Source organism: Peromyscus maniculatus, chromosome 18 (genome assembly GCF_049852395.1).
Source record: "Peromyscus maniculatus bairdii isolate BWxNUB_F1_BW_parent chromosome 18, HU_Pman_BW_mat_3.1, whole genome shotgun sequence".
Lineage (NCBI taxonomy): Eukaryota > Metazoa > Chordata > Mammalia > Rodentia > Cricetidae > Peromyscus > Peromyscus maniculatus.
Genome location: NC_134869.1, coordinates 438816 through 449772, shown reverse-complemented (window position 1 = coordinate 449772; position 10957 = coordinate 438816).

Genomic DNA, 10957 nt, shown 5'->3' with positions numbered 1-10957 from the left:
TAAGCACGTATGCGAAATCCACATTTAAAATTGAGAATTAACTTTGAGTGCTATCAAGCTTACTTCCCTTGTCCACTAAGAAACATAATGTAATGGAGAGAATATGGGCAGTGGAAGTGTAGAGAGAAGTTGAGCTCCACCTGTGCAGCTATGGGATAATCATTGTACACACTGCTGGAGACATTCTTGGGTGGCTGCTTTGGGGTATCTTAGAGTTTCTATTGCTGTGAAGAGACACCATGACTACAGCAACACTTATAAAGGAAAGCATTTCATTGGGGCTTGCTTTTGGTTCAAGAGGATTTAGTCCATTATCATCATGGCAAAAAAGCATCGTGGAATTCAGGAAACATGGTGCTAGAGGAAGAGCTGAGAGTTCTACATGCAGGCCATCAGGCAGCAGAAATGACTGTGACATACTTCCCACCAGCAAGGCCACAACTACTCCAATAAGGCCTCACCTCTTAATGCCAATACCTATGGGACACTATGGGTCATTTTGATTAAAGCCACCACAGTATCATAACCTTTCTAAGTAGCTTTTCATTCATGTTCAGTAAGTAAGCTCAATAAATTCATTGATTCCCTAGGATGGACTTTGGTGACATTGTACTTTGCATCATCATTGGGACTTACACAAATGGGATAGACATTGCTTCTTCCCCTTTCACCTGGGAGAAAAATCACAACATATTATAAACACACCTTTTAATGTTCCTAGGTCTCATGGTATTATTAAAAAGGAAACAATACATAAAAGAAAATGTTAGAGGAATATAAATGACCTTAGTAAAGAAGGACTTAGTTATATGAAGATTATGATTCATGGAAGGCTCCATCATAAAGAAGCCTGGAGAGGTTTTGCAAGTTATGACAGTTTGAGTATGTTGTTTAAGGTACATAAAGGATGAGATTTAGAGATCATGTATTTATTAAAGTTGGCAAGATTATATATCAACTATTTCAAGGACTGGCTAAACATGAAAACAAACTTTATTGTGTTATGTCTGGTTATTAAAATATCATAAATAGTTAAAAGTAACAAACTGGTATAAAACTGATATTCTGGGTGTTTATTAATCATTCTTGGAGGCTATTCTAATGTGGTTAGGTGGACAGAAAGGGAGAATATTTCTCCCCTTTCCATACAAGCTCAGCAAGTTCCATGGGGGTGAAAAAGCCATTGATTATTTGTTGTATTGTTTGTGGAGTCCATGGAGACACCACTGCATGAATTTGAAACCTTATCAAGTCTACAGAGGGTCATTGTGGGAAGGAGTTCCTCAAGGTTTCAAAGGAAGCCACAATACATAAAGAAAACACTTTGATTTATCCTCACATTGATAGACAACTGGTAAAAGACAGACTAGAAGACTCTGAGGATACTTTCACACCCAAGTGACCCCTGAGGACTAGTTGCTTAATTGGCCTTGATAGGACATAAAGAAAGACTAATTTTGGCCACCCACATGGTCTTCAGCACCAGAAAGAGAGTTTAACCAAAGCTTAAAAAAATTAGTAACAACCCAAGAGATCACACACCACAGCTATTAGATTTAAGTCCATATGAAATATTACTTAGAAAACAAACCTCACTTATATTTTCTTCTTGATAAATGGTGTTGCCAAGATGTGACACTTTAGACCTTGGCTCCCTGAGCACTGGCTCATATCAAGGAAGACAGGCTAATTATTGTTTTAACCTCCTAATTAATTGATGCTAAATACAGTTTCTCTCCCTATCCAGAAGCAACTGGGGAGGGCTTCATTGTGACTTTTGGCTGATGAAACAGCTATGAAAGGATGTGAAAGCTGGTTGTGGGTTCATGACTCTGGAAACAAAACTATAGAGTATAAAAGGAAATGTCTAATAGATGGAGGCTATTGCAAGCCCATCTAGCATGTCTTATACACCCTGGACATTTTAGTCCTTCCCAGACACTAGTAAAGCAATTCCTTTCCTGTCTGCAGTGGAGAGTTTTATCTTGACAAATGGTCCTCTGGAAGGGTATCCTAACACTTCCACCTGATAACTCAAATTCAATTGGAAGAAGACAGATCTGTCACTGCCCCCCATCCCATAATGGCAGTTAGGGTTAAACCTTCAGATGGAGGAGGGATAAGAACTGGAGGTCGAAATCAACCAGAAAATTTAGGGTAAAAAGAAACCACAAAGAAAAGTAAGCAGTTGCTTTCTTAACTAACAGCCAGAAGTGTCCCTGGGACTCTGAGAAGTTTCATCCTTGACAGAAGCCAAATATGCCAAAAGCATTTTGGGAGCTCCCATCTCTGATGATGAGTGATTCTTGGTGCCTTAGGAAGGAGGAAAGTTAAAAGTAGTTATGAAGGCCTGTTAAAAGGGCCCCTGGACAGGAGAATAGAATCTCTGTTCTGGGTGTAGATGTAAGTTTGAATAGGGATAGGTCAATCACTTGGCCAAGGATCCTAGTCTGTGGAGCCCAAGAAATGGCCACTCAGGACATTTAATGATCACCTATAATTGATTAATTGATTGCACATTGGCAACCCAAACTGCAGAGAAAACTGGACAATTTTATGGCTCCTTCCCACCACTTTCTGTACTGTGAACATTGCTGGTTGTAATAGGTGGACAATGAATTCACATTCTTATACAAGTACCCTCTGCAATGCCACTCCACATTAAAAACCCAGCTGGACTAGAACATTCATTGCCCTGTTTCTTTTGCCTTCTCACTGAGCAGGCAAGGTCCAGCCTGGGATGCCTGACACACTTGTGCTTAGAGGCAGGAAAGAGATGGTGGAGATGATGTAATGATAGTCCCCAAAATTACATTAAGAAATTAAAATAACCTTTTTGGCCATGTGCTCCAGAGACTAGAAATTTGTGTTAGACCACAAGGACTGCTCACAGCTTTTCTCTCAGGCTAAACATCTTAAACTTGGAAATAACAGTCTTTTTAGTCAGGATCACACCATTATTTCCAGATCTTCTATTTTGGTTCAACTAGAATTAACTACTGTGATTTGGTTTCAAAAAGTTGAGTTTTTTAACTAGATTCTTGATTGTTTGGTCTTGGGCAGTCAGTATGCTTATTGATCATTTAACATTGATTACTTCAGTATTCATTGGTAATATCATCTTCTGTCACAGAAAGAAAGGTTTCCCCAACTTTCTTGATCATCTCTTTCTTTATTATGTCTAAACCTGATTAAAGTTGGTCTTTTTTTTTTTTTTTTTTTTTTTTTTTTTTTTTTTTTTTTTTTTTTTTTTTTTTTTTTGGTTTTTCGAGACAGGGTTTCTCTGTGTAGCTTTGCGCCTCTCCTGGAACTCACTTGGTAGCCCAGGCTGGCCTCGAACTCACAGAGATCCACCTGGCTCTGCCTCCCAAGTGCTGGGATTAAAGGCGTGCACCACCACCGCCCGGCAAAAGTTGGTCTTTTAACGTGATTATTGCACAGGTCCCTTTTCACTTGTAAGTTCCCAATAAATGCCAGAAAATTTGGAGGTTACTCATTCACTGATCTATTTTTCTTTATCACTGACCAGTTCAGACCCAGATTAGGAGTAGCAGAGTGTCCTTCCAGGCCTCAACAGCAGAGTTAGGATTAAATGATCAAAGCAATTCTCAATTACTTTGTGTGAAGAAAGCCTGAGCTATAGAAGGATAGTCTCTAAATAGAAAAAAAATAACCAACACCTGAGAAAAATGCAAAGAAATCCTTAATTACTGGTAAATACTTGGAATAAAACAAATGAGGTTAGAGCAGTCATACAACTAAGAAAATCAAATTATAAAGTAAAAATAATAACACATTTAAAAATATAAATATAAATGTAATTGAAAAACACATAGCTATCCTGACTTTCAAAAGGAGCACACCAATTGCTGGTGGAGGACTGGCATTAAAAACAACTGTTAGACCTTGCCACTGTGTCATATGTTAGCTGCTGAGCTTTGTAACCTGATACTAACAACTACAGTCAATGACCTGTGTCTGATCTTTTTGTGCTGACTTAACAGTGCAAAACAGGATGGAATATATCTCCAAAGGAGAGCCCACTAGTTGGAAATTCAGTATTCATTGGATCAAAAGAACCTTCCCAAATTGTATGTTCACTAATTAGGCCTGCCTTCGTACACATGATATAAAATAGTATATGATGGGAAATTACAAATCACTAACCCTGCCACAATCAGGTCCTATTTTATAAGGATAAATCCAGCAGTTAATTACCTGTCTTCTTTGCCCCTACAGTGTGCATAAGAAACTATTCTTCCTATTCTGTTCTAAAGGCAGAAGCCATGCTTCACATATAAATCTTTTACCAGCTACTGGAACACACAGTTGAATACATGACTCAAATGGATAATTTTTTTTTTTTTTTTTTTGGTTTTTTTTTTCGAGACAGGGTTTCTCTGCGTAGTTTTTGCGCCTTTCCTGGAGCTCACTTGGTAGCCCAGGCTGGCCTCGAACTCACAGCGATCCGCCTGCCTCTGCCTCCCGAGTGCTGGGATTAAAGGTGTGCGCCACCACTGCCCGGCTCAAATGGATAATTTTAAAACTCGCTGGTGGTAGAACCTTTTAAGAATTTAGTTTTTTTCTAAACCCCTTCCAAGGACTGAGGAATCTGGATGCAGACATCCACGGCTAGGCCCCTGGTGGAGCGCTGGGAGTCTAATTAGTGAGAAAGAGGAGGGTTTATATGAGCGAGAATTGTTGAAACCAAGGTTGGATAAAGCACAGGGACAAATAGCCAAATAAATAGAAACACATGAACTATGAACCAAAGGCTGAGGGGCCCCCAACTGGATCAGGCCCTCTGAATAGGTGAGACGGTCAATTGGCTTGATCTGTTTGGGAGGCATCTAGGCAGTGGTACCAGGTCCTGGGCTCATTGAATGAGTTAGCTGTTTGAAACCTGGGACTTATGCAGGGACACTTGGCTCAATCTTGGAGGAGGGGACTGGACCTGCCTGGACTGAGTCTATCAGGTCAATCCCAGTCCTTGGGGGGAGACCTTGATCTGGAGGAGGTGGGAATGGGGGGTGTGCTGGGGGGAAGGGGAGGGAGGCAGGAAGGGAGAGAAGAAGGGAATCTGTGGCTATTATGTAGAACTGAAGAGTATTGTAAAATAAATAAAGAAAAAAAAAGAATTTAGTTTGTTTAATCAGGAGGACCCTAAAGACATTGCCCTGAGAAGCAACAGACTGGGATCAAGGTTACCATAATTAACATAAGAGGACTTGTCTTAGAAACATTTTTTTAATGGCTGGATGTACAGCTGTTCTACAATTAATGTCTTTCTAGTAATAAATCACTCCATATAGTTAATTAATTAATAAACAAAAATCTATTTACTAACAGTGTGCATCCATCTCAGGATAATGCTATAAGAGAAGGCAGACTAGAACACATTTTGCATTCTATATATGATATCATCCTTATATCTCTTTTAGGATCATATCCCAAGTGATACTTTGAACAATTAAATAGGGTCAGAAGACTGCAAGTGTAGCTACTTAGGCAGATGAAGATATATAGAGAAATATCTGTCTTTTAGATCATAAATTATAATCTACATTTAAAATATGTATCAATATATTAAAAAGATGTATCATTGTATTTAATTCTCACACATACAAAGGGCAGAGAACACAAATACAAAAAAAATCAAGGAAAAATAAACTACCAGTACTGTGGATGCTCTTTTTAGATGACCTTTACTAGTGAGATATTCAAATCAAAGAATAAGACTTTTTGCTCTGAATATGCTGCCTAAGAGGAAGCACAGAGTTGCTTCCATGCACAAGCAGAAGACACTCATTTTAACTAGCCTTGACTGCTGTCTATCTCCAGGCTGTGACATCACTGTAGATATTTCTTTAATTTTAATTTTATAAAAATGGTGTTTGACTGCGAGTCTGTGTGCAATACCTTCTGAGGCCAAAAGAGGGCACCAGGATCATTGGAAGTGGTGTTACAAGAGATAGTTAGCTGCTGGGTAGTTTCTTGGAATGGAACCTTTGTCCTCTGTAAAAGAACCCAGCACTCTCAACTTCTAAGCCATCACTCTAGCTGCTTTTTAAAAAATATATTTTCATACATTTTAATTGAAGTGTATTACATCATTTTCCCACTTCCTTTGTCCTCTGTTTACTACTTCACAAATTCTTCCTTCCTAATTTCTTCCTGGTTAAGCATGTGTGATTAAGTAAGCACAAATATATGAGAAAACCTGCTGAGTCCACTTCTTTTGGTTGTGTGTATATGGTTTCAGAGCTGAACACACAGCATTGGACAAGCAGTTAGGGAGCTTATCCTTACCTGAGGTCAATTCTCTCACCTGCAGGAATATTCTCTTTTTTTAATGAGCATCAGAAATCTGCCCTAAAGTGACCTAGACTGCCTTAGTCAGGAAACTTTACCAAGAATAGAAAACCTGGGGTATCAATACCTCAGCTAACACTTGCTGGAGCTATGGCCCTGTAGCTCTGGAGCTGCAGGGAAAATTATGGACATGGCCATGAACCAGTCACAGACTCCTTTGGTACTAAGGGCCTTTCCCCACACCCAACTGACCATATTCACCTTAGATGACTTTGAAATCTTGAAATTTCTGCCTCCAATTTCTAAATACCATAATTACAGGTCTATGCCACAAAACCTGACCCAGGCAGCTTCACCTTCATTTCACGAGTCATTAGAATGACAGGAGGAGTGAGATGAGCAGTTATACTCAACCATATTCAAAATCAAATATTTCTTTGAACCTGGGTTTCATCATCTGAGGAGTAAGGACAGCAGTCTATCCTACTCTCTTGATTAGTTATAACAGAATGAATGATAAATTAACACAATATTGTTCATAGTTGGAGGACAGTGGACTTTAAAGCAGGAGGGCCGAATTTGATGGGAGTCTTCTTCTGCTACTGAAGTTAGGGCTAGGGCCTGCACCCTTGCTATGGTAACCAGCCAGGCTCAGCCACTTATCTTTATTAAGCCATATAAGGAAACCAAGTAATACAATTGTGATGTGCCCACATATAATGTAGGCACTCTGGAAGTAAGGTGGGCAGATCTCTCTGATGTCCTAGGACAGTTAAATCTGTACAGTGAGTCCCAGAGGAGACAAGGGTTTATGCTAATACTATTCTTTAAGACAGAAAGGGGAAATGAGAGAGAAAGAAAGAAAGAAAGAAAGAAAGAAAGAAAGAAAGAAAGAAAGAAAGAAAGAAAGAAAGAAAGAAAGAAGAATAAAGAATCAAAAAGAAAGAACACATTATTAATGAACAATGATAACATGATAGTTATTCAGTTTCACTAATTTGGCAATGAAGATTTAGGTAACAAATCCATGCTTGAGGTCTTAAGTGGTTTAGATAGAAGACAAAAAATAAACAAAAAGGAGTAATAATCTAATGAAGTCATATAACGAATTTTCCCATCTCTAAAATCTTCCCTTATTTTCAGCACTTGTCTCTCCAGCCATGTGGTCAGATAGGGAGTAAATGTTTCTTCAGTAGAGACATTTTCATCCTGAGGATTCAGTCTTTTCCCACAATGAGATTCCCAGGGAAATTACAAGTTCATGGGGTCCACTGTTATACTAGTTGTTAGTCAAAGAAAGTGATACAAATGACTCTTAAGAATGTGCTTATTCCTGCCATGCACACAGATTACAGGAATGTCAGGGTGGGGACTGAGGCCCATTAAGGTCCAAGAAGTGATGTAAAGTGGGGGCTCCAGGGTATTGTCAATGACAGGTACATGTAGTTGTAAAAAAAAAAAAAAGAAAGAAAGAAAAGAATAGAAGATGTGGAGGTGGCTAACCCCCTACAGATGTGTGGATAAAGACAGCACAGTAGGACCCAACTTGTCCTCAGTTACATTGCATTGCCCTCTGAACATTTGATCTTTTGGCTTTTATACCCAAAGGTCCCTCCCTAACAATCTCTCTATACTTCACAGCTCTTTATAAATGCCTGAATGTCCCACTCTTAGAGTGACTTCTATTTAAGTCTCAGGATCTCCTGACAACCTGAATGTCATCTGAAGTCACAACAAAAAAAGGTTCCTAACTCAAGGTTTTGTGGGCATCAGGGAAGCAGATTATGATCTCATTCAGACAGATCAGTTTTCATGCCTGCAAGTTCTTTTTGTCTACTTACAGGAGGTATAAACTCCACCATGAGTACACATGACATATACCCTTGTCAGCTTGCATTGCTGCTCATTTATGGCACTGGCAATAAACTCAGTCTTGTGAGTTTGAACAAGTGTTCATCCACTTTTAAAAGACTTGTATTGTCAGTTCTACTCATGATCATTTTGTATCTTCCCTCATTTTGTGGATATTTAGGCTTAGAAAGTTATTTAAGCATGCAGTATAAGGGAATTAATGATGCTATCAGCTTATGTCTCCTCTGGATCATTAGAGCTGAGGTAAGGATGAATTCAGGATCATCCATTCACATCTTACTGCTGTAATGAAATGTTCATGTGGCTGAATAGATCACTCAACACCAATGAGCATTGGCTGCTCATTCATAGGAGCCTGACTTTGATTACCAACAACCAAGAGACAGCTCACAACTGACTGTAACTACAGGCACTAGGAAACTAATACTCTTGTGACCACTACTAGTACTTGACATGCAACTGACATATATATATATATATATATATATATATATATATATATATATGCAAAACTTATCACTGAAATTAAATTTAATCTATTTTAAGGATAACATATGCATGAAGAAAACATTTTTTGAAAATATGGACTCACATATATATCTGTCTTTTCAACATTTACATATCTGGTTATCTAGAAGGCCAGAAGATTGCATTAGATCTGCTGGAGCTGGAAATACAAGTAGTTTTGAGTCATCTCGTATAGATGTTAGGAACCATACTTGGAGAGCTAAGAACAGTAATACTGAGCAACCTCTCCAGCTCCCAAATATGTCATTAAAATGCCAATGATGAAAATGCATCATTATTTCTTCTGTCTTTTGTCACTTGAAGGTGATGAAAGTCCCCACTAGATGTTTTCAAAGGATTTGATGGCTTTCTAAATTTTTGTACAGGCACTCTCCACATTGTGACATATTTTCAATGTCAACAAAGTTCCCTTAATGTGAGTAAAAAGGTAACAAAAGTGTTGGTTGAAACCAGTCACAGTCCAGTCAGATTATATTAGGATAAGTTCCATAACTTGAGATTACTTTTTGTTTGTGGAATTTTCTGGAGATGTGATATGTCTACACATCCATGGTTGTCCTGGAATTCACTATGTGGACCAAGCTGACCTCAAAATAAGAGAGTGGCATGCTACTATCTTCCAAATGCTGGGATTACAGGCACGCAACTCTAAGCCCAACTGAGATTTGTTTTTAAAATGACCTATCTTTGAATCAGAGAATTAAATCTTAAATAAGATTAAAAATGGTTACCAAGTGAGTTCCAGGAAAGGCGCAAAGCTACACAGAGAAACCCTATCTCGAAAAACCAAAAAAAAAAAAAAAAAAAATGGAATCAGTAATGTTTTGATGAACCATAATAATTCTTGAAATTCTATAATAATAATTTAAACTAGAAAATCATTTCATATGTCATCAGTAATTAGATTAACTTCTTTGCTTTTTGATTTCATCAATTTAAAAATGTTTGAACTGTGTTTATGTGTTCATCCTTTTTTTCCATTATGTGCAAGCAGCAGTGAGAGGGCAGCTTATACGTGTCTGTTATCTGCTTATCCTATAGTTCTGGAGATGAAATCCAGGGAATCATTTGGAATCCAGTGACATCAATGGCAATTGATTGGGTATTAAAATTATTTATGTATGTGCTGGTATGTGAGTGTGCACATGCCATACCACTAGTGTAGAAATAGGAGAAAATTTTGTAGTAGTGACATGGGTTTCCTACAGATTGAACTCAGGACATCAGGATTAGCAGCAACCATGTTTACTCACAAAAACTATTCTCTGACATTCATGTGTTGTTCTGAGAAAGTGTTATGAACAAATGTTTAGTCCTGATAATAAACTAACTCATTTCACCTGCAATAAAAACAAAAACAAAGACAGCACTATATCATTTTCATATGTATATAAGATTTATTATTCAATTTCTACTATATTCTATTATATTTCAATGAAAACATATTTACAACATGAAAAGACAATATTTTACTGATTTAATGTATCAACTGATCTTATTTGAGCATCAATGAGACTGCTCTGTTAGAAATGTCTGTGTTGTACAAAGCTTTGACCTAATCTTGATCACCATATGAAGATTGACAAAAGTAGAACCCATAAAACCATAGAACCCAGAAAAAAAAAAGAATTGTCTTCAGTTCTCCACATTTCAATGATGGCTTACACACACACACACACACACACACACACACACACACACACACATGCACAAGCAAGAACACAGAAAAAATTTTAATGTAAATCTCACTGCTCTTACATTATGTGGCATCATGGATAATTACCTTAGAAGACAATACTTCAAGATGAAGTGCCAAATGGATAAAAGATGAGGACATGAAGATGCATGCAACTTCAAATAATGTATATATATTCAAAGTACATCAAATTATATTGTGAAATATACAGTTGATTACTGATTAACTTAAATTATAACATCTGTTTCAGAATTATGAAAATGTTTCTTTGGATATGTACATGAAGTATTTAATTTTTTTATACTCTCTATTAAGTATTTTAACGTTGTCATTAAAATTTCACAAAAACGTCATCATTGGAAGTATATCATATACCCCGGGACTTGTACTCAAGAGATTTACATACAGGGATCATGAATTCAAATGTATCCATGATTAATTATTGACATTCAAGCAGGCTGGATAACAAACAACATTCCAAGGGCATTTTTGAAAAAAAATATATGAAAAATAAAAACAGGAACAAAAATTCACCACCCTTTCACAGAC